A 6,478-nucleotide genomic window follows, 5' to 3' on the forward strand; every position below is an offset into this window, starting at 1 on the left:
CCTAGCTCTTCCTTCTCCGCTCATGCCTGGTCTCATTGGAGGTGTTCCCCAGCATGGTGCCTGGAATCCAGGGCAGGGCGCTGGCTGGGAGACCGGAGTGTCTGCAGAGCAGGCAGGTGTCTGTTTTGGCCCCAGGCCCTCCTGGGACCTTGGGGGGCGGTAGGGGAGTGAGAGAAGCCCGGTGAGCCCCTGTGCACCCCAGGTCACCAGGTAGCCTTGTGATGTCCCATTTCACGGAGGCCAAGACTGAGGCTGGGTGCTCAGAGCGCAGCGTCACCCCTCAAACACAGGCGCCTGCAGAAGGTGCTGGCCCATTCACGACAGCTTCTCTTGTGGGGCGGTGGCGCGGTCACTGACCTGACCCGGAAACACACCCTCCCCCGACACCACCCCCCTCTAAGAGCTGCGGGCTCAAGACACCCGCCAACCACACAGGGCTCCTGCCACACCCCGCCTGGCAGCCACCCGCATACATGCTGTGCTCAGGCTGGGAGTTCTGAGGCGGTGGCCGGGGCTAAAGGCTCGAATCCACCGAATCCCCTGGGGTCTTCCACCATGACCCCCCACCTGTCCATCCTGCAGTGTTTGCACACATTTTAAGCAGGATCAGAGGCGTCCCTCGCAGTATCTAGGTTTCTTTCTTGGTTTCCCTGGACTTTGGTTTGCTCTCTCCAAGGAGGACACCCATAGCTGCACCCCCCACTCCCCAGGCTGCGGGGACAGCAGGCAGCTTGGGACTGACGGCCATGAGTTGCCCTCAACCCACAGGTCCCCGCCTCGCTCCAGAAAATGCTCCTCCCATTCTTTCAGCAGAGGGGAGTCTGGGGGCCCGGCACCTTGCTGACAGGACGACCCGTGGGGACGCAGGCCCATGACCACGCACTACAGGCACACACCGCGGTGGCAAGTTCCCCAGGCACCAGCACCTGTCCCGAGGCCATTCACCCGGGGTGGCACTTAGGGTCCATCCGCTGAATCTCCCAGTGCCAGCCCTCCGCCCGGGCACAAAGCAGGAAGGGAGGACCCAGGACCGAGTGGGGCCAGGTGCGGCTGGGTGTCAGGGTGCCCAGTGAGCGCTAAGCATTGAGGGAGAAACGGCTCTGGGAAACTACCTGAGCGGGGCGGCTCCTGCACCAGCTCCTCGATTCCCACCACCGCCCCCTTCCTGGCCCCGCTCTGGGCCCCGATGCTGCTCTCCAGGGCCACGCACAGCTGTGGGTGGAAGTGGCTGGTCTCATGGTCCCATGGCCCCAGTACCTACCCTTCGTCCCAGCCCGGGACAACTGGAGTCCTCTGGTCACACACTCGCTGCTGCCCGAAGCTTGAGCCCGTAGCCCAGCCTTTTGCGGGCCTTCAGAGCAGGATTCCGGCCCTTCCTGTCCCAGGAATGGGTGCTCCCACTGCGTCTTGGGCCTTTGCTGGAGTGCGGGGCCGGAGCTGCTGGCGTTAGCAATCTCACCCTCACCTCTGCCTGCCCCGTGGCCAGCATGAGTCCTCCTCGCCACGCTTCCAGGAGCTGCCTTGGGTGTCCATGTCCCAGACGGAGAATCTGAGTCTTAGCAGAGGGGAGGAGAGGCTGCGAGTGCCTCAGTTTCCCCAAGGGGACCTCAGGATACTGTCTTTAAAGTGGGGCAGGGTGTGTTGCCTGCGGACCACAGCCTAACCGCCCCCCCCAGCCAAACCAGAGCTCAGCGGGCAGGTGCAGCAAAGGCCACCCCGAAGCCCAGGTGGTGGGGAGCCACTGGCTGTGGCTCTGTGCCCCGGGAAACCGCGAGCCAGTGCTGCCCTCAACCAACACTCTGCGGGCCACCAGCGCTGGGCATGGTCCCTGTCATGGGAAGGCGGCATCAGCAGCAAAAACAAAGAGTGACCCTAACCCCCCTGTGCCCCGCCTCTGCCTTCAGATCGTGGCTGTTAACCCAGCACTCAGGGCTCCATCTTCTCCCAGCATTTTGAGATCCCCCAAACGAGGTCACCCTCTCCCACCTAGACGGCGGCGCCTGGACCTTCAGGCCTTTGTCCCTCTCCTGCTGCCCCGCCTGGATTCCCCGGTGGCCGCCGCCTCCACCCGCCCCTGCCCAGCCAGGGTCTTCCCAGTCTTACCGGGGCCAGCCCGGGCCCTGAGCTCCCGCTGCTCCACGCTCCTCACTCTGCACTCATCACCCCTGGGCCTCATGGGGCAGGCAGCCAACCCTGGCCTCAGGGGGCCTTCTGCTCCAGCAGATGACCTCTCCTCCCCCAGCAGGCCCCGAACTTGCGGGGAGCTGGGAAGGCTGCAACTCTCCCCATGCAGCCCCCCCACCCATGTCTGCTTGTTTAACCTTCCCACCCAGTTTTGACCCCGCACCCCGCCAGGAGCTGCCTGTGGGGTGGAGGTGGGACCATGAGTGACAGACCGTCCCCTCCGCAGTCGCCATCGATGGAGGCCCAGGCCCCGGGTGGGAGGCCTAGCTGCACCCCAGGCCCTGGGCAAGCTCCCCAGCTCGACATCTCTTCGGGAACTGAGGCGCCCTCCTCTCCAGCTGCTGGGGCTACACAATTCCGGGGAAAAATGCAAATGCAAATGACTAAGCGTCCTGACTTTCAAAGCAGTGACAGGGAAGAAGGGCCCTTCAGCAGGAAGCAGAGCCCTGTGTGAGTGTAGGGGTCCCCATAAGCCCCAGAAACCATCCCTGCCTCCAGCCCAAGCCCCCCTGGACCTCTCCCAAGCCCCGCCCTGCACCAAGTGCTCCGCGGTCCACCGTGCTGGGGGCTCTGGGTGGCGTCGGGTCAGTCCCTGCAAGACAGCCCCCCAGGTGGCCTGTGGGCTGGTGTCTTCGCCTGCGCTGGAGACCCTGGAGGAGCACTGGCTGGGCCAAGGGCAGGGACGCTGGGTGCCTGAAGAGCCTCCAAGACCTCCCCCCAAAGCCCTTCCGCCCCCCCGTTTCCCCATAGTCCCTTCGGCTCAGAGGCCACCACGGGCATGTGTCCCCTGTCAGGCTGCCCAGGCTGCCGTGGGGTCTCTCCCAGCCAGAGCTAAGCCCAGCCCAACCTTTCCAGAAGTGTGGGTGCAGCTGAGCCCAGGCTGGGAAGTGTGGGCTTAAGAGAGGACCCAGTACGCACAGGAAGTGGGGTCCTAGGTGAGGCAGGGGGCCCAGAGGCTGCGAGGCACGGCCTTCTGGAGCACCGGGCAGCTCCACGCCCAGCCTGCCTGCACCCAGACCTGGGGGCCCCTGGGCGGCAGAAGGTGCCTTGGGAGGGGTCTGCCAAGCCAGATTCGAAGGTGGATTCCCTGTGAACGCGGAGGTGGGGCGAGGCTGAGTTCCAGGGGCTGTCCATGGCCAGCGCCCCTTCCCAGGCCCTGGGGAGGCCAATACAGCTGTTCACCAGTGCATAGGCTCTGTTTTTTTTTTTTTTTTTTTTTTTAAAGCAAACATTGCTCTATGTTCCTCTGTTTTCCAGATGGGAGTCCTATGATTACAGAAACATTCGGACCGAGTCCACCGCACTGTGCATTTCTGGGTACTTCTCTCCTGAGCTAGGAGTTTGAGGCTTTGGACAAGGAGGGAAGTAATGTGGCTCCAGGCGTGGCGTGCTGGGAGCGCCGACGTGCGGGAAGCATGCGGTCCCGGGGCAGCCCTGCTCTGCGAACCTCACACACAGACTTTCCCTGTTTTAGCCTCAAGAGACTGCTTGCGGTCATTCGGGGGCCAGGAAAGGAGGTGCAGAGGAGCTGGCTAACACCCCGGACCTCTTGCTGGTGCTGGGCGCTGGCTGTGCTGGCCTGACATCGTGGCCCCGGGGACCCCATGGAGCTTGGGAAGCCTGAGGCACCCAGGCAGCCTCCGCGGACACCCACAGCCAGGCGCCTCGACCACCCGGCAGGAGATCAGTTCCTTCTCCCTGTGGACGACCTGACCTGCCAGGAGAAAGCCTGGAGGTGGCTGAGGCCTGACCATGCCCTGTCCCATCCTGCCCCGCCCTGCCCCGCCCTACTCTGCCCTGCCTTGCCTGCGCCTGTCCCAGGGTCCTCAGAGCCCACGGCTTCTGCTCCAGCCTGTAGGGGCTTCTGTTCTCCCGTCTGGGGACCGAGATGCACACAGGCAGGGAAGTGACCCAACCCCAGCTCCGCAGAAGCTGGGGTGAGACGGCCCCTTGGGGCCTCGGTTTCCCTATCTGTAAAGGGGAGGTTGGGTGGGACTGTTGCTTGTCTCTCCAGCTTGGGTGGGGGCAGGTGGTACCAGGGCTGCAGAATGAAGCAGACCTTAACCTGGACATATTTTCTGAGCCCCCTCCTGGGAAAGGACACATGTGTGGGGTGAACCCTCACGACACTGACGCTTCCATACCCCACACCTTCCTAACGGATGTGGATGCTGGAAAGGCTTTTGGGCTCCTGGCAGTTCCAGGAACTTAGGGGGTTTGGTGGGTATGTGTCAGCACTGACAGGGCCCTGGCACTTTCGCAGCTCAGCTCAGCCTTCCTGGGTCCTAGAGTCCAAGGTCCAGCCCGATGCCCCCGCCCAGCCTCCAGGAGCCTGCAAAAAAGCTGCATCCGCACTGGGGACCAGACCTGACTTGGCTTCCCTGGCCTCCAGCTGGGCTGCGGGAGGGTTGACGGGACAAGAAGCCAGGCCCCAGCCTGGACAGAGCCTGAGCCGCACCGACACAGGGCTCCCAGTCACTGACCTTGCACCTGGTCTTGGGGACCCGTGGGATGAGGCAGCGCCCAAGATAAGCCGTCCTTTCCCCACTCCACGCAGGGAGGTGGGATGGGGTGGGGGGCTGGGGGGGATCCTTCTGCAAACCTGCCGTGTTCTCTCAACAGCCAGGTGCAGTAAAGGGTCGCCTCCCTCGTTTGCTCACTGATCAGGAAATGGAGGTGCAAAGAGGTTAGGGAACTCCCTAAGGCCACACAGCAGCAGGAAGCAATGGATTGGAATCGGGACACTGACTGCCTTCTGGCGCCCAGCCTCTGCACACATGTGCACGCTCACACTCGCACCGTTGGGGGTGAACACCCCGATCGGAGGTGCGGGGCAGAGAGCCCGACCCAGAAGATGCGAATACAAATCCATTTCCTTCGAGCGCCATTGATTTCACTTCAAGAGCTCCTGCATTATGCAAGACTTGGGGCTCCGAAGGGCAGCTGATTTAAATGGAAATAAGTCCGGGAAAAACAAATCAACCGGCCCCGCCCCAGTCAAGTCACTGAAAAGCACAGGCAAGCTCTGAGTTGGGTGGACAGAACAGGACCGATTTAAAGAGGACTTGGCAGAGCTATTAACCCTTCTCCCGGGGGTCTCTCCGCTTGGGAAGATGTCTCCAGAATCACTGGGTCCTCCATGAGATCACTTCCCATTCTGCTGGCAAATGGGTGTTACCAGGGAAACCTGGAGGGGTTTAACCTCCCCCACCCCCCACTAAGGAGTCTGGTTTTTTTCAACTGAGCAGTTTTTGGGATCATTCACCCAGAGGGGTTTGGAATCTCCGGCTGCAATTTCCAAACAGCTCCATATTCCCAGCAAAAAGCTACACACGTGTCCTCCCCCGCCCGCCTTCCAAGAATCTTGACTGTGCGCTTGGGGTGTGCCAATCACCGTCTGGTTTCCGCAGCGAGCCAGCGAGCCAGCAAGCAGTGCCTGCCTGCGTGGAAGTCCTGGCCTGGAGATCACACCTTGGTGTGTGGGGCGACTCACGGTCTTCCTTTAAGAGAAGCAGAGCCAAGCTCTAGAGAGGTGAAGTGATTTTCCCAAGGTCGCCCAGCAAATGGGTTCCTTCACCTGGCCCCAAGCGCTCCCTACCAAGCCCCCTCTCCAGCAGCTTGGGCAAGACCCTCCCTGCGAGTCCCGGCGGGCTACGCTGACCCACACCTCTGTGTCTCTGCCTTTGGTACCATCTCTGCCTCGCCTGCCCTACTGGCCACCCTAGAAAGCCCGCTCATCGTTGGAAGTATCTCTCAACATCACTGAGAGCCTGCCTGTCCCTCTGTGCAGGGAGAGTCTCCACTCCCTTGGTCCACGTCTGCCTCCCCTGCTCGTCCTGTCCTGGTCTTTGTCCCTGGGGATCCGTGCCCTCCCCCACTCTCCTGCCCACCCCCCAGCACCCAGGCAAGGGGCCTCTGTTTTCAGTGTAGGCTGGTGGAGCAAATGCACTTACGGCCTCTCAAGCAGGAAGGGAGAGGGGAGCGATGATAAGGAAGAGGACATGTGTCTAGTGAGTTGGGGACCGGGATGACAGGAGTGCACCTGGCCTTAAGTCTCGGGTAGAATTATAGTGAGAGGGTGTCCTGGATGCCTGAGGCAGGCAGGTGGACAGTAGGGAGCCAGAAGGAGGACATTCTCCCCAGTCCACATCGTCCCAACCCGTGGTTTTAATTACATTCTGGCACTTTCCAGCACCCCTTAGGAGCTAAAAGCCCTTTGGTTTGCATCTGCTGATCAAACGTGGGAGGAAACTCAGAAAAAAACAGCATCCCTATTGTTGTCGGAGCATATTTT

Source organism: Ursus maritimus, unplaced genomic scaffold (assembly GCF_017311325.1).
Source record: "Ursus maritimus isolate PB19 unplaced genomic scaffold, ASM1731132v1 scaffold_8, whole genome shotgun sequence".
Lineage (NCBI taxonomy): Eukaryota > Metazoa > Chordata > Mammalia > Carnivora > Ursidae > Ursus > Ursus maritimus.